The sequence below is a fragment of the Pongo abelii genome, chromosome X (assembly GCF_028885655.2).
Source record: "Pongo abelii isolate AG06213 chromosome X, NHGRI_mPonAbe1-v2.0_pri, whole genome shotgun sequence".
Classification (NCBI taxonomy): domain Eukaryota; kingdom Metazoa; phylum Chordata; class Mammalia; order Primates; family Hominidae; genus Pongo; species Pongo abelii.
The window spans coordinates 73,972,625-73,997,257 of record NC_072008.2 but is presented as its reverse complement, the minus strand read 5'-3'; the positions used below and the strand labels follow the sequence as shown (position 1 = coordinate 73,997,257).

General features: G+C 49.7%; 1 protein-coding gene across 2 annotated transcripts in view; it reads left to right on the top strand.

The window, feature by feature from the left end:
• The first annotated feature begins 121 nt into the window (after positions 1-121).
• LOC129052946 (uncharacterized) overlaps positions 122-24,633 on the top strand; it is an 89,379-nt gene continuing 64,867 nt past the window's right edge. The window contains exons 1-2 of one of the 2 annotated variants that reach the window (XM_054544686.2): positions 122-6,284; positions 10,567-10,660. The gene's annotated coding sequence lies outside the window, so the exon portion shown is untranslated. Of the gene's footprint in view, positions 6,285-6,911; positions 9,409-10,566; positions 10,661-24,633 lie in introns of those variants that run through there. The other variant, XM_063721076.1, reaches the window with a different exon arrangement.

Below are 24,633 nucleotides of genomic sequence, written 5' to 3'. Positions count from 1 at the left end.
GAATTTTTTGGTTTTGTCTGAAGCAGTGGTACTGAATGACTTTATAATTGATCCCTTGCATTTGCATCAAAAGCTTTAGTTTCACTGGGGATGCTGACTTCAACAATTGCAAAAAAAAAAAAAAAAAAAAAAAAAAAAAAAAATGAGGGCAGTGACTTTAAAAGTAGGAATAAAGTGTATGGTTGTCCAACTACTGCAGGGGAAAAGGTCAAATAGATGAAGAAGGAAGAAAAGAAAGAAGGAAAGAAAGAAACAATAAGAAAGCATGGTAAAGAAAAAAAACAATGGTAGGATTAAGTCCAAACTGAATGTAGGGATGAATGAGTTAAAATCACCTTTGAGAAAACAGAAACTCTCAGAGGGAATGGGTCCAAAAAAATAAAGCTATATGCCAATTTTATAGCTTAACACAGTGACACAGATAGGAATTGAAAAAATATGCCACACAAGTGCTACAGGAAAATACAGGTACTCACCTACACAGAGTGAACAGGTTTTAACATTTAGCTATATTTGCTTCAGAGATGTCTCTGTCTGTCTGTCTGTCTGTCTCTCTCTCTCCCCCTTGCCACCCCTCTCTTCTCTCTCTCTCTCCAATAAATAATTTTTTTTTAGGCACAGGTGAAGTTCCTCAGCCCATAATATTTACCTTCTTTCTTACACAGAGGTAAGCACTACCCAGAAAATGGTGTGTTTACTTCTTGTCTATGTCTTTAGACATATATATGAGTGTGTGTTTGTATGTATATGTGTGTATATAAATATTCATAATCAAAGAGTATTAATGTTTTTTAAATGGATATAATTGATAGACTGTATATATCATTTTGCAACTTGAATTTTAAACTCAACAGTGTTTTGGAGACAGCCATTTTGATACATGTCGATCTAGTTCATGCAGTTTAACTGCTGTATACAAAATATTTAATTGTATGAATTACCACACCTTATTTATCCATTTCCCTACTGGTGAACATTTAGGTTCTTCCCAGCATTTTGCAGCAATGAACATACTAAACAGATGTGCTTTTGTGTACATGTGTGAAGTTCTCTAGAGGTAAGTATATGGAAGTGAAATTTCTGGGTCCTAGGGTTTGAGCATCTTCACCCCAACTAGATATAGCCAAATTGCTTTCCAAAGTCGTTGTACTTGTTCATGCTCCTGCTAATAGTTTCTGAGTGCTATTTCTGCGCATCTCCAACAGGCTGGATGTTGTTCATGTTCAACCTGACTCATAATCGGTGACATGTAATTTAACACACCAATGAAACATATTACATCTATCAGAAGCCAATAGCTTTTCTTCATGATAATATCTAGTTTAGGCTAGGAAGAGATGAAATGAGAAGACTCATGGGGTTGGTGTGCATATAAACAATAGCAGTCTTTTTGGAGAACAGTTTGGGTAGTAGCTATCTATCAACATATTCAAATGGTGCATGTCCTTCAGCCTAACCTGGGTTCCTTGCTACTATGGAATTAAAACTACGCAGCAGTTAAAAGTTGGATGTACTGATATGAAAAGATCTCCAAGACAGTGTTAAGTAAAGAAAGCATAGCGTAGAGCAACACGTACAGTGTGTAAAATAAAACTTACAAAACCAAATTTTATATGAAAATGCTTAAGAATGTCTGGAAGGCGACATGCCTAACTGATGGCAGGGGTTACCTCTAGGGAGGGACGGAGGATTGGGGGAAAGCAGTCAGGAAGGAGGCTTTTGTTTTTCACTTGAAATAATGAATTTGCTTCATATTTTTTACAGTGTCAGTGCATTTTCATGAATATTATTACAACAAAATAAGCAAAATCAAAAATTTTTCCAACTTAGAAAAAGCAAGATGTCATTCTTCTCTCACTGCAAGTACAGAAACGTGGGTTGAAACTGCAGCTCTTTTTTCTGCAACTGGTCAAGCTGATATTTATGACTTCATCCCTCACAAGTCATTCTAGGTTTCCCCTTGGCCTTCAGCCAGCACCTTAGCTGGTTATGGAGGCTCAGGAGTCTGAGTCCTTGGAGAGCCCTTTTAGGGTGGGGTTTTGGAGGTTTGCCATTAACCTTTGCTGTGCTCCGACTGGCACCACCTAAGGAGGTATTTTAGGAGCACGCTTGGGTCCTAATCATCTTCCTTTCTGTTGCTATTGCATAGCAGTGACCCTAATTTGCCTTTTAGTCAGAATTAGTCTCTGCACAGAAAGGAACACTTACCCGGTGCTCAAAGCCCCCTGCTGGTGTGTTGGAGCAACCTGCTACTGCAGTGTCTTGGTGGACTTGAGGCGTGCTCTACCAGGAAAGCCCACAGGCCCCAAGACCTGTACTCCTGGGGCCCTGAGCAGCTGCGACTTGGACCTGGGACGTCAACTAAGCCCATCATACGCTTGTACCCAGTACTTTAAGGCTGGAGGGAGAAAGTCAGAGAAGTGGGGGTCCTGAATCATTTTGTCCCTGTACTGCTGTGGTGATGACGTTGGTGGCAGCAGGGGCGGCAGCAGCGGTGGTACAGGGCGGCAGTGATGTGGGTCCCGTGCTGACAGTGCTGGCGGCCAATAGCTCCTATGGCAGGATGTGGCTGTGTCCTTGGCTGCCCAGTTCCCTTGCTCCTGCCAGTTTCTGATTCTCCAGCCTCTCTGACAATTCCCCAAGCTCCTCCATAGCTTTCCAATAAAACTTTTCTGATTCAATTAAACTAGCATTGGTTTCTGTTGTTTGTAACTAGGAACCCCAAGTGGCACACTTGCCAACACCATAGCCCACTTTTGTGACTGTTTTCCTCATCATATGAGATATTCCACATGGCCAAGGGTCAGATAATTTCTGTTTATGATGCAGTGGACCTGTCATTGGCACCCGGGGCCATGGTTTTAGAACAGCAGGCCTCAGGGGCCTCCAGATATGAAGCAGTCATTTATGAGAGTAAGTTGTTTGGATGTTCATTGAAGGTATCACCCACCACAATTTACTTCTGGGTTTCTGGTCTTGTTTTCTGGCTGTGAAATAAAAAGCCCCAGATTTGGTCAATCATTTGAGGCATAAAGCACTACATCTTGCAAGAGAGCACTGTAACTTCTGAGGTGGTCTCCCCAGCTGGCACTACAGCTGAACCATTAGAAGGCTCTTACTGTGCCCTAAGGCCCTACCCTTCTCTTAGCCCTTTGTTTCAGTGAAACCCTTCCATGGAAGTGCCTAAGGACCTCTGACCTGAAATGTCCTTTTCAGCTCTGTTTAAATTTTATTCATCCTTTAAAAAGTTCATCTGTGGCCGGGCGCGGTGGCTCACGCCTGTAATCCCAGCACTTTGGGAGGCCGAGGTGAACTGATCACGAGGTCAGGAGTTTGAGACCAGCCTGACCAACGTGGTGAAACCCCGTCTCTACTAAAAATACAAAAATTAGCCGGGCATGGTGGTGGGGCGCCTGTAGTCCCAGCTACTCGGGAGGCTGAGGCAGAAGAATGGCTTGAACCCAGGAGGTGGAAGTTGCAGTGAGCCAAGATCGCACCACTGCACTCCAGCCTGGGCAACAGAGCAAGACTCCATTTCAAAAAAAAAACAAAAAACAAAAACAACAACAACAAAAAACCTCATTTGCCAGCTCCTGAAAAGAAAAATTCAATATCCCCTAGCTCCTTTCCTCTCTGTGTCTCCCATCTCTAAGTTCTTAAGGTCAAAAGCTATGTGTGAGCCATTTCTACAGTCCTGGCATGCACTGCTTGGCACAAAAGTGTTCAGCAACACTTGGTGACAGGGTGAATAGATTCCTCTCCCAAGGTAGGCTCAGGCAGGGGCTGTGTTCAGAGAACCCAGTAGGAGTCATGGGGCTTGGACCAAGCTTAGCCCCACTCCCACCCCCAGCCTCTGAAGGCCCTGACGCCCCCTTCCCCTCCTGCCATCCTCTCAACCCTCAACCTCTATCCCATTTTCTGTTTGTCCTGTGGAATCCCCAGTGTGTCAGAGGCTGTTCTCATGCCCAAAGCCTGTGGAGAGAAGGTGGCGTTTATCTGAAGATGGAGAAATACATGGCAACAAGTCTCAGCACAGCCTTCTTTGGCCCGGATTGAACCTCTGAAAAACATGAAGCTGATAGGGTGTTTGCCGACATGGTCCCAGCCTTGCACAAGGTCTGGCGTGGAGCAAGCCAGGTTCTGGGACCTCTGGGCAACCCTTTCAGCCTGCCTTGGCATTTGCCTCTGCAGCCTGGAGCTTAGTAGCTAGGCCCATTGCTGTGGGTTTTGCTGATCCCTGGAGGTCCCCCTTCCTCCTGTTTCCTCCCTGTGTACTTCACTATCCCAAGAAGGGTGGTAAAACATTAGTGAGACTTCACAGTCTCTCACATTTGGATAAGATTTCCCCAGACCCCTTTGCATTCACTGATTTCACTGGACCCCGCCATCAACCCCAGGTGAGTGGTAAGGAGACCAACGTTCAGAAAGGTGATGGCATTTTGAAGACAGAGCAAGAGCGTGTTTGCTTGGTGGGGGAGGGCACCAGAGATGTCTTCTCCCCATCCATCCTAGTCCCACCGTGGTGGGGAGCATGCGGGGATCTGGACGTCAGTGTAGAAGCCCCAACTGGCTGCAGCTAGACCCCATTCAGGCACTCTGGTCGTAAGCACTGTGTGCCACCTGCCTCCAAGCAGAGCACTGTGGGACCAGGGCAAGAGCAGCTCAGGGGCACACAGACAACAGAAGTCAGGCACTTCGGTAGGAGAAAGAGGAAAAACAAGACACATACATAGAAGAATTCTTCCATGGGAACTGAGGACTAGGAGACAGTGTCTACTCATAGTCAGAGGTGTGTGACTAAAGCAGGGCCTGGGGGCCAGCCTGAAGGGAATCAGGGACTGGGCCACCAAACACATGGATACAGATCTGCAGGGACCCAGGGAACCAAGCCCAAGGCTCTGCTCAGTCAGGACCATGCTCGCATTGCATTCAGCAAACACATTTCTGCCCACTCTTGCACTCAAAGATGGAGGTTCAGAGCTGGCTAGTTTAGTTCAACAAATATTGATTGAGCTTCTGCCTGTGGTGTGTTCAGTTGGGGCCTGTGAGAGATGAGTAGGGCTTAGTCCTTCCCTCAAAAAGCTCATAGTCTAGTGTGGGAGACAGACAAACATAGGTTTGCCACATTCTTTGTAAAAGGCAACGTGGAGGCAGGCACAGGGTGACCTGAGAGCAAAGACCGTGGCTGGCCCAGCTGGGAGGGGGCTGGGCCTCAGAGGCACCAAACAGGTAAGGAAAGGGAGTGTAGGATGGGCCCTTTCTACGTTGTCTTTGTGGGGTTGTCTTTGACAGTGGGGGTGTCAATTGTTACCATTTGTTTGAAGGGCCCTTTAGTAAAATGTATTAACATTTAAAATCCACATACTTTCTGACCCAGCAATTCCAGTAGTAGGAATTTATGCTACATGTGCAAAAGCACAAGGTTGTTTTTACAAGTATCTTTATTGTTGCATTGTTTGTAGTAGCAAGAGACAGAAAGGCATTTAAATGTCCATTACTAGGGGCCCGGTTTAAAAAATTATGGCACAGCCATCAGATACTTCGCTAGACAGCCTGTACCCAGCATGAGGCACATCCACAGTTATTGCCGTGCAACAGTATCAAAAAATCAAGAAGTTACAAAAGCAAGGCGTCCAACAGTGGGCAGTTATTATCATTCACGATTCACAAAAGACACATATTCATTTGTACTAACCAATATACGGAATATCTCAGGAAAGATGATATATAAGAAACAGGGGCCAAAGTGAGGGACAAGAGGAGCCTCACTTCTCACTGTATGCTCTTTTTCCCTTCTGGAGTTTTTGTTATGTTAATTTGATTGTTTTTATTTTTGTTCGTTTTCTTTTTTTTTTTTTTTACCATGTGCATACATGACAGAGACAGAGAAAGAGGGAGGGAGGGAGAAAAAAGGGCAGAAATCTCAGGCAAAGGGGCCTGAATGAACAAAGGCCTGGAGGTATGAAACAGTACCGTGTGTGTGTGTGTGTGTGTGTGTGTGTGTGTGTGTTGTGCATGTGAGACCCTGAGTTGTGAAAGAAAGACCCTCCCACGTGACATCTAGTAATGTAGTAATGAAGTGGGGAGTCTATTGTCAGGATATAAATGGGAAAACGCCAGTCGAGACTTTCAGCTACAAGGCCAGGCCCCCGGTGGGGAACCAGAAATTTTGGCTCCAGCAGGTCTCCAAGGGAGAAGAACTGCAGTCGAGCTGGCCTCATGAAGATATGATGTGGGGGCTGGAAGGTGGCCCAGCACTCAAAGCAGGTCCACCATGATCTCAGGTATGTAAAAGAGATCTTCACATTGTATATGTGCATAATAAAAAGATTATCAGGAAACCTACCATGAAGTTAGCTAACAGTGGTTCTCTCTCAGTGGTGGGATATAGGTAATTTTAAGTGTCTTTCCTTTTTAAGGGCATTTCTTAAATTCTCTTCAACAAGCAGATGATTGGGGAGAAATAATTAAAAGACAATTCAAATGTTGCTCGAACACTGACTGAAACCTCTCAGGCCAGGATCTTCCTGAGGGAAGCCAAGCGGGCCCTCGTTGGCCACCCGGGTCCTATGTTGGAGTTGCAAAGAGGCTTTGCACCCAGGCAGTGTCGCCTAGTGGAACGACCACAGCATTTGGAGTCAGACCTGGGTCTGAAGCAGTTTTAGTGCTAATTAACTGTGAGTCTTGATCAAGCATATGCCCTCTCTCAGCTTTGGTTTGCTTATTTATAAAATGGGACCCCCAAAAAAAATCCCTATCCCATAGAGTGGTGGGAATGAGCAAATGAAATGACAGACAGACAAAATATACTATACCATCTTAATGGGACTGTTGTTGTTTGTTGTTGTTTTTGCTAGCTCTTTTTTTTCTGGGCTGGAGCAGTAGGAGCTCAAGGTTCAGAAGGAAAACAAACAAACTACTCCCTGGGTAGAAAGAATCCCTCCATCCCATCATTCTCTCTTCAGCAACTTAGCAAGGCTGACTCCGGATGCCTGGCCCCAGTCTGGAGAAAAATAGTTAGCAGGAGTCCAGCATTCCCTTTGGAAGCTGAGTGTTGCACCATGGTGGGGTGGGGGCGGGCGTAGGGGGAGGAAGCAAAATGTTTGCTATTTTTTTTCTGTGCAATTGACTCCGCTGGCCCAGGCCCTTTGCTCACTGCTGCCTGCATGCACAGATGGCGGCTTAGCCTCTTGGTGAAGGGCTTGGCTTCCTGTTGCGCGTGCCCACCCCATCCAGGCCTGCTGAGGAATGTGGGCTGGTCCCGGCTGGATGGGCTCTGTGTCTCCTCTGGCCCCTCCCAGAGCCCCAGTCTGACCCCTCCACAGGCCTAGATGAAGGAGCTTCTGTGTCATGGGGCCCCGCCTGATTAGACATGGCTGCCACATCGACTCCTCCCTCCCAGGCTGGGCACTGGGAAAAGAAAGGCCCAAAGCTTGCCCAGAGTCCCCTCAGCTAAGAGGGTAGCTGACCTGGGATCTTATCTAGGGCTGTGGGAGTCAGAAATTCCTGCTGGTCTCTTTGTTCTCACGTGAAAATGTCCTACAGCACCAAGTTTTGAGGCCAGCGAGGGTGGGGGCTTCTATGGCCCAGTCCCCAAGGGTTGTCAGTGAAGGCTTAGGACATATAAGTGCAAATCTCATCGTGTGCTGGCTCTGCAGAGGTAGAGCTTGTCCATTGGCCGTAGATGGGTAGTGTGAGGCAGAGGTGGTAAGGCCCATGATCACCAGAGAATTGTCAATTGGTGTGTTAAAATGCACCTTCCTCCCCTGCCATGAATGGGAGGGGTTCTTTGTCCTTTTTTTTTTTTTTTTCCTCTCTCTTCTCTAGGTTGGAAGAGTCACTTGACTACTCATCAGCTCTGGGCCCTTAGTGAGAAACTTCACCTCTCTGAGCCTCAGTTTCCTTATCAGTCGAAGGGGGATAATAACCTCACAGGACTGCTTCAAAGAGGACATGAGGGACTAGTGCAATGGCCGTACACAGGAGGCACTCTAAAGTGCCATTTCCTTCCTATATTTATTAAGTACTTCCTTTTGTGGAGCACTGGGGAATCCAAAAGTGACTTAAATGGTCTCTGCCCTCAGTCTCATGGGTTAGTTCCCTTGGCCACTAGCCCAGGCTTGACCTTGAGCCCTGCTTCTGACCAGCGGAATTCTGGCCTGTTCCTGGAGTTGCTGATGCTGCCTCAGGGCCTGTTTGATGCCTGAGGCTCAGGCTTCCTTTTGCTGGTCTAGCCTTTGTAGCCTCAGCCCAGTGACAAGAGCCCACAGTCTGATGACAGTCCTTCCTGGGCAGCCAGCCAGCCTGTTAAACACTTCCCTAAGTATCATCTCAGTGAATTTTCACAGCAGCTGTATAAGGAAGGTGCTCCGATCACTAGTCTCAAAGATACCTGCCTTCAGGTCTTAGTTTTGCACTTCACTTGCTCTGTGACCTTGGGCAAGAGCCTGAAGCGCTCTGTGCCTCAGTTTTCTCATCTGTAAAATGGGAGTTAAATAATAGTAACTCCCTTTGCAGGAAGCAGGTGCATAGGACAGTGCCTGGCACATATTAAGCTCTCAGCACTTGCCAATTGCCATCCTTAAGAAACTGAGGCTCAGAAGGGGAAATGACCTGTTCAGGGTCACATAGCTAGGAAGCAGCAGAGCTGGAGCTGCTACTCTAGCTTTCTTGGCAGTAACTGTTATGCTACCCTTTGCTTCCTATCCTTTGGATTTCTGGATGCTGCACCTGGAGGTCCTATAACAGGCCTCTGCCAGCTAATGAGGACTCGGTTGGATTTGCTTGTGCTGACTTCTTGACAGGACCATGGCAAGCTCCTGCTGTCATATTCTTGCAATCCGACCCACTGCTTCCCAGCCTAGCCTGGCCTCCCCCTGGACTCCTGGAACTTGGTTTATGGTCAGGCCTTGCCTCACTGCATATTTTAAATAATAAAATTAACAATGCAAATAGAACACTGTGCTAGCTGGCACTTTAAAATAGCAATGTAGTCAACCCTGAGATTAGCCCTATGAGGTAGGTGCTATCATCACTCGCATCTTCCACACAAGAAAACAAGCACAGGGAGATTAAGTGACTTGCCCAAGGCCACACAGTTATAAGTGGTAGAGCCACTTGTATTTTTAGTAGAGATGGGGTTTCACCATGTTGGCCAGGCTGGTCTCGAACTCCTGACCTCAGGTGATCTGCCTGCCTTGGCCTCCCAAAGTGCTGGGATTACAGGCGTGAGCCACCATGCCTGGCCTGAATACCTGCTTTTAACCATTGTGTTCTGGCTCATCTTGTCGGCCCCATCCCACTGCAGCGAGCCCAGCTGTGCCTGACAGAAAACTCCATGGGACTGTGAACCAGATCGGATTTATTCACAGCCAAATCTTCAGTGGCTAGCACAGTGCCTGGCACATGGTAAGGGCTTAATAAAAAGTTGCCGAATGAGTAAATGAATGAAGGAAGCTGACATAGGGTCGTGGCCACAGGGAAGAGAGATGAGACAGATTTGAGAGATAAGAGGGAACTGAACAGATTGGGAGACCAATCCAAATGGGGATATGAGGAAGTCTTGGATGACTCCCAAGATTTTGGCTTGGGTGGCTGAAAGATGAGATCATTTACTGAGATAGGAGCCATATAGGAGAGACCGAATGCACGGGTGTGGAAAGTGGCATTGATGAATTCAGGTTAGGATGTGTCAAGTGCGAGGTGCCTTTGAAACATGCAAGGGATGTCCAGGAGGCTTTGGGATCCAAGTCTTGGAGTTTAGAAGACGGATTTGGGCCTCCTGCCCAGCCCTCTCCCACTGCCCCTCCCCCTTCAATCATACACTAAACCGCTGGCCCAGCGGCTTTTACTCTTCCTACTGGGAAGGAAAGGAAGGAATCTTTGATGGTGGGAATGGGAGGGGGCTAGACTTTTCTAAACCAAACAAACGCATACACAGTGCCTGCTTGTTGCATATCAGCTTGCCTGGCTCTGGGCACATGTAGGCTGGCTTCCAGGGCCGACCTCCCCCAACCACCCACAGGCCCCTGCCGCCTGCTCCCTGCCAAGGTGAGCTCTGACAGGGCGACTTGTCATCTTTTCAACACCTCATTTTTCCCTCCTTACTCACTGCCCAGGGAGAGGTCCTTCCTGTTTGCACACCTCAGGGGCTAGGCCAGGAGGAGGAACAAAAACAGCCTTCATGGTGGAGGGGGAGGGGAGGGAAGGGCAAAAGGAGGGGGGTGAGGGAAGACGAAGAGAGGGAAGAGATGGGGTGAGGAGCGGGGGGGAGAAGAAAAGAAGGTAAGAACCCAGCTTCTGCCTCCCCCTACCCTCCAGCCCATCACACCCACCCGCACACCTCTCGCTGGCTCTCTCTCTGGGGAGGCTGATTCCCAAGTCAACCCAAGGTGGTCAAGACCCGAACTGAGTTTGGAAACTAGCTGTCACGTCTTTCCTACCTCCAGAAGAGGTTTGGACCTAAAGTTGCCCATCCCAAACCCCTTGCTCAGTTTTCACCCCAGGAGGCCTAGGCCCTGGGCCTTTTTTCCCCGGCTTCCCCACCGTTTTTCTCCGGCTCTCCAGGTCAGCGGGTCCAAGGATCTTCCGGCGCCCCCTCCCCGTGCCGGCAGGGCCCGCCACCTCCTCGGAGCCCCGCCCCTCCGCGGCCGACCAGCAGGTAATCCCCTCCCCCTTCCTGCCCCCGGAGCTGCAGCCCCTTCCAATTAGCCCAGGCTCGGAGTCCTTAGGCTGGGACCCGCTTCTCCCCTCCCGCCCCTCCCCCACCCGGCTCCCACGTGGGGAGCCCGGCTCCCAGGCCTCGGCGGCCCCATTCACAGCGCCCTCCTCCATTGTCCTTGCACTGTCACTCATGCATGGTATTAGCATTTCTAAAGCCCCCTTCTCCGTGTCGCCGCTGTGGCCCAGCCTGGGCCAAGGAACTTAGCCCTATAGAACAACTAACAATTATAACTAACCTTCAAGAGCACTTTAGAGTATATAATTCACTTTTCTATATGGCCATTTCATTTACTTCTCACAACAGCCCTTAGTGATGTGGGACACTGACATCCACAGAAGTCCAGTGAGTTGCCCAAGGCCACAGAGTAATTTCCAAAGCCAAAATTTCAACTCAGGTTTGTCTGATGCTAGAGGCCACATTCTTTCCACTACACCATCTTGCCTCTCTGTCAGGCTGAGCTTGCTTCTGCTTGACTGAGCTCTCTTAAAAGGTGGGCATGGCTGGGCATGGTGGCTCATGCCTGTAATCCCAGCTCTGTGGGAGGCTGAGGTGGGTAGATCACCTGAGGTCAGGAGTTTGAGACCAGCCTGGCCAACATGGTGAAGCCTGTCTCTACTAAAAAAATACAAAAAATTAGCCAGGCATGGTGGCGGGTGCCTGCAGTCCCAGCTACTTGGGAGGCTGAGGCAGGAGAATCGATTGAACCCGGGAGGCAGAGGTTGCAGTGAGACGAGATCTTGCCACTGCACTCCAGCCTGGGTGACAGAGTGAGACTCTGTCTCGAGAAAAAAAAAAAAAAAAAAAAAGGTGGGCATGGTGGCTCACTACTCCTGGGGAGGGCATGCTGGATCCAGCCTGCAGAGGAGGGCCTGGGTTGTTTCCCTGCTGCCACTAACCGAGAGGCTCATAGGTGGTGCCTCCTTCAGGCCACAGCCTGGGCAAGACAGCTTGGCCTAAAATGCTGTATGGGGAAGTGGTTAAGGACACCGGAGCCAGATGGCCAGCTTCATATCTCAGCTCTGCCACTTGGCAGCTGGGTAGCCTTAGATAAGTGACTTAATGTCTCTGTGCCTCAGTGTTCCCTATGTAGTGAGGAGGATAATCATGATACCTACCTGATAGGGGTGTAATGAGCATTAAATGAGATAATATGCATAAGGGACATAGAACAGTGCCTGGACAGTGCCATGAGTCTGTTAGTATTATTGTGTGCTTGTCCATAGTCCTCTTGGGGTCAGGGGCAGCATGGTGTGAACAGAGGATAACTTTGTCATCACATAGCCTAGGATTCAAATCCTGGCTTTGTCATTTACTAGCCTTGTGTGTCTTTGGATAAATGACTTTCACTCTCTGGGCCTCAGCAGTAAAATTGAGATAATTATAGTTCTCACTTCTCAGAGTTGTTATGAAGATTAATATTTGCACAAGTGTTTCCTCAAAAAGTAGAATGCTATAAACTACAAGCTTTAAAAATTATTAACTTTGCTCAAGATCCTACTCAAGATCTTTACATCCTTTGCCTCTTCCGTTCTCACCTCTGACTCAGGGATTCCTTTCACCCCTCCTGGGCACTGGTTGCTTCCCAGTGCCCAATCTACCCTTGAACCATAGTAGACAAAACATTTTCTGAGCCTCTCCACTGACACTGAATGTGCAGAAGATAGCCGAAAGACACGATAGTCTCCGTGTTTGTACCCCTGTTTTCCTCTGGGTGGGGAGATAATCCTTCACATGTGCTCAACACGCTCAACACTTTGAAGTCTACAAATTCTGTTTGCATGTTAGTTATCTCATAGGCCCCTCCCTCAAAACAACTCTGGGACTCAGGCGGGCTGGCTTTGTTGATCCCACCTTACAGATGGGGGCGCCAAGTCTCAGAGAAGGGAAGAAACTTGCCCAAGGTCCCATAGCCAAAAGCTGTAACCAAGTCTTGAAATAATTGTCTCAGGGGCAATGTCCAAGTAAAATGTCCATTTTTTTTTCTGTGTCCTGGTCCACATTTGCAAAGATTTTCCCCTATCAATACATACACTGGCCCATCCCACCTTCATAAACAAAGTCTTAAGTCACCAGAGAAAAATGACTTCTAGCAGGGTGTGGTGACTCACACCTGTAATCCCAGCACTTTGAGAGGTCGAGGAAGGAGGATTGCTTGAGGCCAGGAGTTTGAGCCCAGCCTGGGAAACATGGCGAGACCCTGTATTTACAAAAAATTTTTAAAAAAATTAGCCAGGTGTGGTGGCACACACCTGTAGTCCCAGCTACTCAGAAGGCTGAGGCAGGAGGACCTCTTGAGCCCAGGAGGTCCAGGTTGCAGTATGCTGTGGTCATGCCACTGCACTCCAGCCTGGCTGACAGAGTGAGACTCCGTCTCAAAATAATAATAATAAAACAAAAAGAAAAATTATTTCTTTTTATGAACTGGAAGTAGAACACTTATTTTAATTCTACAACATTTGACCTTGGTGATAAGGCTACTCCAGTAATAACTTTAAGCAGGCTATATTTCCTTTAGAATAATAATTCTAATAGGCCAACATGGCTCCAAGTGGATTATAACTAGCCCAAATCACTGGAAAATTCCCTTGTCTTCTGAAATCTCAGGATTAGAACTCTACTAAGAACACTTCTCTAATGGAAAAAGTGTTTCCATTTAGGCCAATGACTGTGAGCTTGGTCAGGAGGTAGGGATGTGGTGGTGGTAGATTACAGAATTCCCAAGGGCATGTGTAGTTTGTAGAAGCAGATTCAAGATACCTATTTTCTTCCCCGTGATCTGACCTCCAGAAAGTCAAGCTTGTATCAAAACCTTTTTGGTTGACATGGGGTACATAGAACGTGGAGGTGGATGCCCATGAATGAAGACTGAGAAACACTGAGCCAGGAGGGTTCTCAAAAAGGTGAGAACCGACTGCCTGATATACCCCTGGGCTGACTTGTGCTTAAGCTGCTCCTGTTGTTGGAAAGGTGACCTGACTCTGCATCGATTTAAGTGTCTATCTGTGACAGCCCAAGGCCGAGTTTCAGTGTCCTTTGGTTGTGAGGAGTGAAGGGCCAAGTCCCACAAAACCAGGGATACTTCCAGAAGAGGCCACAGTTTTATGGTCTGGAGAAATGGGGCTCTACCAGTGCTCATCTTGCTTCCTGAGAACTGCATCACTTACTGGACTTTCTATTTTTACTAATAGCTAGATATCCTCGGTGTGTGGGGGGATAGGAGGCGGTGGTGGTTGAATGTTCAAGCTGGAAGAGTCTTCAGGCCAATCTTCTCACTGTAATATAGTTGTAATATCTAGAGAAGGTGAAGTATTTATTCAAGCTCCCTGGTCATGTAGCATCAGCACCAAGAGTAGAACCCAGGACTCTTAGCTCCCAAGTCAATATCCCTCCCACTTCCTGCTTCCCTTGCACAGTGTACCGACCCTGCCTCTGCATTATTTTCGTTATCTTCTGTACTCTGGGTCCCTCCAGGTCCACACTCTGTTTCTAGATCTGTGCTGTTCAATACAGTAGCCACTCGTCACCTGTGGCTAGTCAGCACTTGACCTGTGCCTAGTTGGAATTGACATGTGTTGGAAGCAGAAATACACCCTGGACTTTGAAGATTTACTGTGAAAGATCACAAGTAAAACATCTCATTAATAATTTTTATATTGATTACACGTTGAAATAATAGTCTGGATATATTGAGTGAAATAAAATATATTACTAAAATTAATTTCACCTGTTTTTTAAAAAAACTTTTTGAACTGAGCTACTAGAAAATTCCATATGTGGTTTGCATTATATTTCGATTGGACAGCACCATGCTAAATCTCCAGCAGAGGTAACAATGCTGTCAGTTCTGAAGAAATGCCCTAGATAGAGCAGGGCAGGTAATGGGGGAAGGTCCCATCAGATGGCAAGAAGACAAGGTCCAGCCTGGCAGGCAGGAGGGCCAGCGAGCCTAGGGTCGGAGGGTTGGGGCGGTATCAGGCAGGTGGTTGGCATCTGGTAAGACTCTGATAGGCAGCCAATTGAAGAATAGCCACAGGGCATGGGGTTTGGAGGCCTGACTGCCATCCTGGCAGACTGAGAAGACAGGGCAGCAGCCCTGGAAGGCAGTGATTGTGTGCTTGAGGGCATGATCTTTATACTCGGCTGAATCCCACTTCTTATACATGCTAGCTGTGTGACCTTAGACATGTTACTTAACCTCTCTGTGCCTCAGGTCTCTCGCGTCAAATGAGAGTAACGCTGAGTTTCTATGTCATAGCATACGTATAAAGCTCTTGGAACAGTGCCTGGCTCATAGCAAGCATTCAAAAGGTGTTAGTTATCATTGCTATTATTACTTGTCAGAGAAGCAAGTAGCGATTGTACCCCTCTTATGGCATCCTTCCATAGTCCTATGATGGGCCCAGACAGATAAGCTTGGGGGTTAGCTGCTGGATCTGGGGTGCAAGGCAGAGGCACAAATTGCTGTGAAACCAGTTGCAGGTGATGATGACACCCAAGCCAGGGGTCTAAGAGTCCAGGTGAAGCTTCAGCTGAGTTTAAAGGTCAACCCCAGGGGCCAGGGTGCTGGCTCTGTGGCCACAGCTGTAGCCATAAGGAGCCGCAGGCCAAAGAAACCAGGTAGCTCAGCCCAACTTTGTCTCCGCTGCTCATTCTGGGAACATCTTTGAGATGTGAGAGGCTTTGTCCCAGCCCTGCCTATGCATAGGGATTCTGGGCCTTGGCGCTGAGAGGGAAAATCACATGGAGACATAGAAATCCCTCTGTCTATAGCTCAAATAAGAAGACCCAGCTCTTGCTGCAAAGCAAGAAGCAGCACTTGACTGCTCCAAATGCTGCTGTTTCTGTTTGTGCTTGTCTCTAGGCTTAGAGAGCTTGTATAGGCAGACACGACACTCCATTGATATTCTCAGTCATGCCCAGGAGTTTAGCTTTTCTTCCCCCGTGATAATAGGGTTGCAGCCTGGGTCTGGCCCTTCAGATAGCTGAATCCTAGAAAGTGTGTCCTCCCCCCTCCCTCCTTCTCACCCCCCACTATGTTTAAGCCCTGCAGCGACGAAAGCACAAGTGTCAATAGTAGACACAGAACAAAAAGGACTAAGGAAATACTTTGTAATATCTGGCCTAATCCAGTGAGGCATGAGACACTGGAAAGGGAGGCCCAGAGAGGCTGGGATGATCCAGTCCGAGGAAGGGAGTGATTTCTGGTTCCCCCATGGCTGATATTCCCTCTCAGCTTCAGAAGTGGGGGTAGGAGACTTGCCCATCTGTTTAGAATTTATTGCAAGAAAAAAGAGAAATGGGGAGTGAGGGGGGAAAGAGAGAGAGAGGAACGAGGAGGATGTTTGTGCATGTGCGTGCGTGCGTGTGTGTGTGTGTGTGTGAGAGAGAGAAAGAGAGAGAGGAGGGGTCACTGAAATAGAATCTAATCTCCTTGGTCACCATCTCCCCAAACCTGTTCTTTAGCATTGATCCTTAGCACTCTTGGCATGGACACCAACACAGGTGTTTTCAAAGCCCCTTGGGGCAAGGGCTTTGTGTAGACAATGGGCCATGGGTTACTGCAAAGCTGGTAGTCTTAACAGTAGGGTGAGGCTTGGCCAGCCCCCTAGGCACAAGTGGAAGGACAGCCGTCACCAGATGCTTCTGGAAACAGTGTATGTGTGCAAGTATGTATATGTTGTGGGGACTATCTCTTTCCAGGTCCCTCCAGGAGTCCAGAGAGCATCCAGAGACAGCCTTGGGGTCTGCTACAGACTAGACCAGAGGGTCTCTACTCCCTCAGCCTGGCCTCTGGTGGGCATGGAAGGAGACCAGGTTTACAACAGAGTTGGCAAGGAGGCAGACAGATCTGAGATGAGGGAGGAGCCGAGTAGGGACTGAACAGTGCTGGGCATGAAACTCTTGGTAGCCTGGGTTGGACTAGCCAGTGGCAGGCTGGAAGCTCTGCTTCCAGAAACAAGGTCACAGGCCCAGTCACCTAAACTCAGGTGCTCACCATTTGGCAATGCTGTTCACAATCAACTGTGGGTATTTGAGACTGGTCTGGGTGAAGAGGCAGGCACTAGTAGAAACTCCCTCACAGGCAGCTGCGGTTGCAGAGCAAATCCAGAGAGAACTTTCAGACTTTGCAGAGATCCCCTGAAAGAGAACGCCCAGACCCTAGGTTAGAGCTGGGGTGAGACGGGGTGAGAGAAGCCTGGAATCTGCTTTCCTACAAAATCACAACACTTGAGCAAGGGGAGCAGCACAAAATGAAAAGAGCACTGGACCGGAAGCCAGCAGGCCTCTGATGCAGGCTTTGTCCAGAACCTGATCTGCTGTGCTATCCTGAGCAATGCCTTCCCCTCCCTGGGCCTCGGAGTCTCTGTCTCTCGGCGAAGGGCTGGGCTCCAGGATCTCTACTGCCAGCCCTGATTAAGTTAGGACTCACTGAATCAAGATATATAGACTCTATTCATGTCTGCAGACATCTTTGAATCCTTTACATCTGAGACTCAGTGGGACCTCCCAGAGCAATCATCCTTCCAGGCAGCACCACCCTCCCTGCAACCACCCAACCCCAGATAGGAATCTTTAGGAACTTGTCTTTCGGGGAATGGGTGAGCTACCCCCCTCACCTCTCCCATTTCACCTGCACCTCCGGAAGTCCTTCCTGTGTCTCCCTTTCATCCCTTCTTTATATTAGGGTTCTTTTGAAAGTGGTGTCTCTAGGGTCCCATTTTTAATTTCTTTTGTTTCCCCCAACCAAGAGAAGAAGAATCTGACTGCACATCTGGTTGAAATTTGGGGGTGGGGGTAGGGAAACGAGGCAGCTTGCTTCTCCTACACTTGGTGAGTTGCAGGGTGGGGAGAACCTGTGAGAGCCAGGGCCTCCTTACCCCCTCCCCGCCATGCCCCCCATGGTCCTTGTCAGCTGCCTTCTTGGCCTTTCTCATCTCTGAAAGAAACAAACAATCAAGAGGCAAACCTGAAACCTTGTGCTGAGACGGTAAACAGCGCGGCCGGGCTCCGGCTTTAATGGGCCCCAGCCCCGGCCTGTCTGCTCCCCGCCCGGCCTGCATGCCTCCAATGTGTTTCTGATTTGTACTGAGCTAGCGGCTCTGCCACGCCGAATGTGGCAGCTGCCTCAGCCCCGCCTCTCGGGGATCCAGGGGTGGGAAGGTTGGGAGAAGTGGGAGGAGGGGACCCCACCTCCCCAGCCAGCTTGGTGCAGAGGCCGTGGCAGGAACTTCTGAGACATATACACAGACGTGGGAGGGGGTGGGAGTAGGGATGAATTTCTTCTGGCTATAAACAAACATGCTTCTCATTTAAGGACCCGGGGTGCCAGTCACCAGATCCCCCTTACCCATTTTCCAGGGGGCAGGCAGAACAAGAATTGGAATGGGATGCTTGGGGCCTAGCATGGCGTCTCTTCAAGGAGTCCACCTCCCAAAAGGTAATGGGAAAGGCAGAGGTGGGCATGAAGAAAATGAAGTTCTGGGAAGTCTTGCCTCCAGAAAAGGATTAAGGGTATGGCAACAGGAAGTTCTGTCTGCAAAAGAACTGAGGAGCAGGGGCCAGGGGATACAATGTTTCTCACCCTCCCCAGCCCTAAGCCTACAGTGAGAGAATGTCAGTTTCTGAGGACTATTTACCCTTGGGCCTGTTCGCTCCAGGGAAGCATCAAGAAGGTGGTTTTCATATGGGTTGGCCCTGGTGGCTGAGGACGGGCATCATGCCATCTTTGCTCATCGGCCTTGTACACGTACCCATATGCATCTCCTTTCAGACTTGGGTTGAGGCATCTGGGCCCATTTTCCCTTGTCCTTTCATCCTAGCCCTGTATTTAAAGATAAGGCCTACACATTTGACAATGCTAAGGGGGCCAGCTGAGGGGACAAAGGAGTTGACCACATTTTCGCCAAAGAAGTTTTCCCAAGTCATCTGATAAAATCAGTTTTCTTTGATCATCTCCCCCTCATCTCTCCCACATCCTTAAGCCACTGCTTACCATCTCAGGGATCGCTTTATCGCTGGAATTAGGGCCAAGACTGAAGCTTGGGTTGAATAGAAACAACTGGTTTTTCTACATAGACCTGATTAGGCGTGTGGAGACACATCCCTTCGGCTTGGGCCCTGACAGTTGTCCAACTGCTGCTCACCCAGCCTGGACCCAGCCTAGAGATTGGATCTGACCAGAATCCAGGACCAGAGGGTCCTGCTAGGTCAGCTGGGCAAAAAGATGAGAGGCCATGGAGAACCTTGGGTTCTGTGCAAAGAGACAAGCCCTGCATACCCAGTGGGCCATTCGGTGTGGCTGAGAGGAGCGCTTGCTCCCTCCTTGCAGCCTCCTTTCCAGAACCCCATTCATGGGAATGTGGGAGAGTGGGGGTAGCAGGCCATCTTTGGGAAGGCAGCCCCTGGGACCCTATGGCTTTGTGGCTGTTTATTCCTCCTCCTGCTTTTTCCCAAGTACTAAACATTTCTCACAGTGTCTAGCCAGTTCTAGTTATGCAAGCAGCATTGTGTGTTAACAAGAAAAATATCCATCGGGGGTGTATGGAATCCAAGGGCCTTTGTCCCCCAAGCCACCCAGTACTTCTCTTCTAACTGCAATGCTAGGCCCTACTGTGAGACAGGAGGGACAGAGAACGTCTTTATAACCATTGCCTCTGTCACATAATGGGACAGATCCCCCCTAGAGCTCTGTGCATGTGCATCAGTGTGTGTGTGCATGCGGGCGCACACAGTGTGGTGTATGGGGAACACAAACCTTGCCCTGTGGACTTTTTGAGAGTAAGGAACAACTGGCTCAACCTCAGTGGCATCAGAGTGGCAGAAAAGGGCTGGAATGGACATCTGTCTCCTAGATGCACAACTCTACTTATGACCCGGTAGTTCCTCCTCTGCTCCCCCAAAAGAAGTTCATCTCTCCTCTTTCTTTATATGTTCTCTATCCTTCCTGGTTTCTTCACATCTCTCCCAGGCCCAGAAGCCACTGGGTCAAGGCTCCCAAGCATCTGTCTGCAAACTTCAGTGGCTGAGAGTGCTGTGACTGAGGCAGCTCAGAGGCGGGAGCTAGGGGAAGCAGTAAGCTGCCTGAACTGGGCGAGCAAGGCATGCCCCAGGCTGAGCCCTGTCACCAGTGGGCTGCAGGATCTTGGAAAATTCATTCCCAGTCTGAGTCTCAAGTTCCTCACCTAAGAGAGTGGGGGAGAGGTTAGATTAGATGACTAGGAGGGGGCTGGGCATGGTGGCTCACACCTTTAACCTCAGCAGTTTGGGAGGCTGAGGCAGGTGGATCACCTGAGGTCAGGAGTTCGAGACCAGCCTGACCAATATGGTGAAACCCCATCTCTACTAAAAATACAAAAATTAGCCGGGTGTGGTGGCATGCATCTCTAGTCCCAGCTACTTGGGAGGCTGAGACAGGAGAATGGCTTGAACCCATGAGGCGGAGGTTGCAGTGAGCCGAGATTGCACCACTGCACTCCAGCCTGGGCAACAGAGTGAGATTCCATCTCAAAAAAAAAAAAAAAAAAAAGACTAGGAGGGGCCCTGCTAGCTCTGGCTGATGATGACCCAGGGCCCCACCTGCTGTGCCCCATTGTGCCAGGCCTCCCGATCCCACTAGCGGTGCCCAAGGGCTCAGTTCCTTTTCTCAAGGCACTGTCCTTTGAAACCTTCCCCATGCAGCCAGCCACACCAAGTCAGCCAGGGCTGGGTGGTGGGCTCAGGCCCAGGCCATTGTGATGACAATGGCAAACGGTGACAGAGCTCATTCATTCATTTATCTAATAATCATAGATTGCCACCCACAGGGTGTCAGGCAATGTCCAATCTCATAAAGCCCAAGAGACTTATCAAACTCATAGCTCTTTGCTTGGGGACCTCTGCCTGGCCTCTCTCCAGCTCAGCAATTTCTTCCCCAAGCTCTAGAGAGGCTGCCCTCCGCTTCCATCCCTCGTCTACCTCCAGTATAGACTAATGTCCAATGGCCCCTGAACTGACACTTTCTGGATGGCTGCCAGGCTACTCTTCCAGGACCTCATCCCAGCTTTGTCAGAATGGGGCTCCAGCCCGTCCACTCCTGAGCTTACCTTGCGTGGGCTATTTAGCCCTTGTCTCCTTCTGTTCCCTCTCCAAACACTAGAGAGTCTTCCCCTTGCTTTGCTCTATCCAAGGTGTGGCTGAGCCCCACGTCTCCCAGCCGGAGCCTTCTGGATCCAGTCTACATTCATACAACTCCCCCAACCACCCCCCTACACCCCTCCCTGCCTCCTCTGCCCCAGCACCTTCTCTGCGCAGCTGTGGGCAGTCATATCAACAAAGGGAGACCCAGGGCAGCCAGTGGGGAGGGGCCTGTGAATCAGTGTGGGTGCACCTGTGTGAGGGGATGGTGGGGAGGGGATGGGATGGGTAGTTGCTGGCGAGTGGGCAAATGGGGTTGGTGGAGTGCGTATCTGGGGACGGCCAGCTGGGGTATGTGTCAGAGTGAATGGGCTGGTGTGTGGCTCCATGTGTGACCCTCCCAGCAGCCGTCAACCTGCATTAGCACACACACGGGTGAGCCTGTACGTGTATGCAGGAGGCAGCAGGGTACAGGGGACGGTGGGAAAATATTGGCTGTGGAGGCAGAAGAGGTTTCTGGTCTTCAGTCTTATGCCAGGTTTCTCAGTCCCTGCCCCCTCTCTGGGCCTCAGTTTCTTCATCTGTAACCTGAGAGGGTTGAATTGGAGATGTCTAAGGGCTTATTGGAGCTGTAGCATGCTGTAGTTCCTTGATGTTCTGTGGACTAAGGAAGGCTCAGAAATGCTTCCTTTAGGGCCGGGCGCGGTGGCTTACGCCTGTAATCACAGCACTTCGGGAGGCCGAGGTGGGCAGATCACCTGAGGTCAAGAGTTCGAGACCAGCCTGGCCAACATGGTGAAACCGTCTCTACTAAAAATACAAAAATTAGCCGGGCGTGCTGGCAGGCGCCTGTAACTCCAGCTACTCGGGAGGATGAGGTAGGAGAATCACTTGAACCTGGGAGGTAAAGGTCACAGTGAGCTGAGATCGTGCCATTGCACTCTAGCCTGGGTGACAGAGTGAGACTCTGTCAAAAAAAAAAAATTGCTTCCTTTATGAAGGAGGAGGACATGAGGGAAAGGCAGGCAGAGTCACCTCTGAAACATCCATGAAACTTTCTTTATTCCTTTGCAAATCTCGGACTCTCCTCCTTGTACTTTTGTCTTCCTAGAACCAATGTAAGGGCAGAAGTGGAGGAGGGTGGGGCTCTGAGAAGCCTCCCTTAGTTAAGGAGGGGTGGGGTCCTGGGCCAAAAGAAGGTACCCACGGGTGCTGTGTTCCCAAACACAAAGAGGAGGCTTCTGGGAAGAGTGCAAGGGGCCCATGTCTACTGAGTCACCACCATCGTTTCTCTATAGGAGGGCCTTGAGGGCAGCAGAGATCTGGTGGGAGGTTAGCTGTCCCTTGAGGCTGCATGTGCTGAGCAAACACTGTATACGCTCAGAGGATGTGTGTTACAGATACATAAAAAGAGGAAAGTTTTCTGAAGATACCTTTATAAACATTTTACACAGGATTTTAACTATGCATTTATTTTTAATGCTATTATAATTAATAATATATAATAATAATGTGTAAAATGTGAATAAAAGGAAGGCTTGGGGAAGTGGTGGAAAATTATAGGAAGCTAAAATCTCTCACACTACCTTTGTTATCACCACTGTTGATCTGGATTTTAATCCTGACTTTACTATTAGCTTCCCTGGATGACCTTGAGCAACTGGCTCCCCTTTCCTGTGCCTCAGTTTGCCCATCTATCCGATGCTGGAGGATGGGGGGAGTGGTTTCCACTATCTTCAGGGGCCTACCTAATCAGCTGTCATGTGCAACAATTCCAAGGTTCTCACAAGACCTTGAGCTGTGGAGGAGCTGCGTAAGGGAAGGTCAATTCCATTCATGCTCCAGTGAAAACAAGAGGCTGGGCTTGCAAACTCATGCAGGGAAGCACACTTTCTAAGCCTTGATTTGCGATCAGAGAGGTGAAGGGACTTGCCCAAGGTCACAGAGCAAGTGGGTGTCAGAGCCAGGCCCAGGCCAGGTCTTCTGGATCCCAGTCCAGTACTCCTCCATTGTCCCCACCCAGGCACAACTAATTTATCTCAGGGGGCTCCAGGAAAATGGTTGGGAACTAAGAGAGCTCTCAAGATCCACAGCTGGGTCTGAGAAGGTTAAATTCCCAGCTGGAAGCATTCAGCGAGGCTTCCAGAAACCGGGCAGTCCTTACAACTTGCAAATAAGTACTTTAGGCCACAGGAAATGATCCCAGACCACAAGGCCCAGGGATTGCACCAGAAGAACAGTCCTGCCTGCGTGTCAGCCAGCGTGTGGGAGAGGCAGCCTGGGGTGGGGGTGGAAGGACACATCCTGCAGACCCCTGGGTTAGGCCCAGCTCTATGAGTTGCTAGCCCAGGGGCCTTGGGCAAGGCATTCCCCTCCCCCAGCCCCATTTGAGAACTGATAATAATAGAAGCTCCTAGCGGGGTTGCTACGAGGAGTAACTGGCCTGGTGAATGTGCAAAGGCATTGCAAACTGTAAAATGCCGCTCACGCCTGAGGGACTGTTCTTAGAATTGCTGCTTGTACACATGACCTCTGGGTAACTTGGGAGGAGATAGTCCTGGATGTGCCCTGTTCCATGGCCAGCGCCTCCCGTTTGGGGAAAGTGGGGGAAAGGGAGATGCGGTGGGGAGAGGTGATCTGGTGCGTCCTTGGGCTGGGGGAGAGTGGGAACTGCGGGCCCGGGCAGCGGACTTTCATGCGGGGGCTGAATGGCGGGGTCCCGAGGCAGAGCTGAGGCCCGTTGGCCAGGAATGCCGTTCCACAAAGCCGCCACACATCGCTGAGCCCGCCATGACCACAGCCGCGCACGGGGGACCCGGGGGACGGGGCGGGGCTTCTGGTCTTTTCTCTGGGAAGAATCTCCTTCCAAGAGGGTCCCGGCTAGAACACAGGATTTCCATTTCAATGCTCCCTGGCAAGCTGCCCTCCCCCGAAATCGGCTGAAGGCTCACGGAAAAGCCTTTAAAAACACACTAATTACAAACAATTCCTCCGCTTCTCCTGATTTCTCTCCACGCGGCACTGGGGGCGGGGCGGGGCGGGGCGGGGCCGGGCTGGCCTGGAGAGGGGGGAGGGGAGGGGTCATCTCCTCGAGGCTGCGGAGTTGTATGTGAAAGCCGCGGCGAGCCAGCCCAAGCACTGACCCAAGTGAGCCAGTACTTGGGCTCCTGCTTCCTTCTGGGTGCCCTAAGGCCGGCCTAGCTGGGTCTGGGTGGTGGGAGGCAGCTATGAAAGCCGAGAGCAGGCGCCTGGGAAAATGCACCGTGACTCCAGGAAGCCTATTGTAAATGGAGCCAGAACAGGAACTTCGGGGAGCATTGTCGGCCCTTCACCGTCTGGGCCTGGACCCCAGGTGTTGGCCCCCAACTCTGCCCTACCCGGCCCTCTGCTGCTGCTGAGCCCATGTAGCCAAGCCCCTACCGCCCACAGCCATGGGGGCCAGAGTTAGGTGTGTGAACGGTGGATCTATTCCCTAACAGCCACCTCTGGCCTCCCAAGAAGGGAGAGGGATAGCGGGTAATGGTTTCTGAGCTCTCCGAGCCCAACAAAACCCTTTGCAAGGACTCTGGACAGTTCTGGCTGAATCTGGGGGACAGCCTAGGGCATCTTGGCTGAAGTCTGGCTTGCACACAGCTATCCTTACAAGCAGGGCCCCAGCTCGGGAGGGGTCATTTTATGCCTTTAGGAAGCTGAATGAAAGGAACCCCATTAATCTGTTCCAACTGGCCTCAGCTAATGTCTTTGTTCACAAGGGGATGTGATGCCTTGGGCGAAGAGGGACACTATTTCATGCCTCT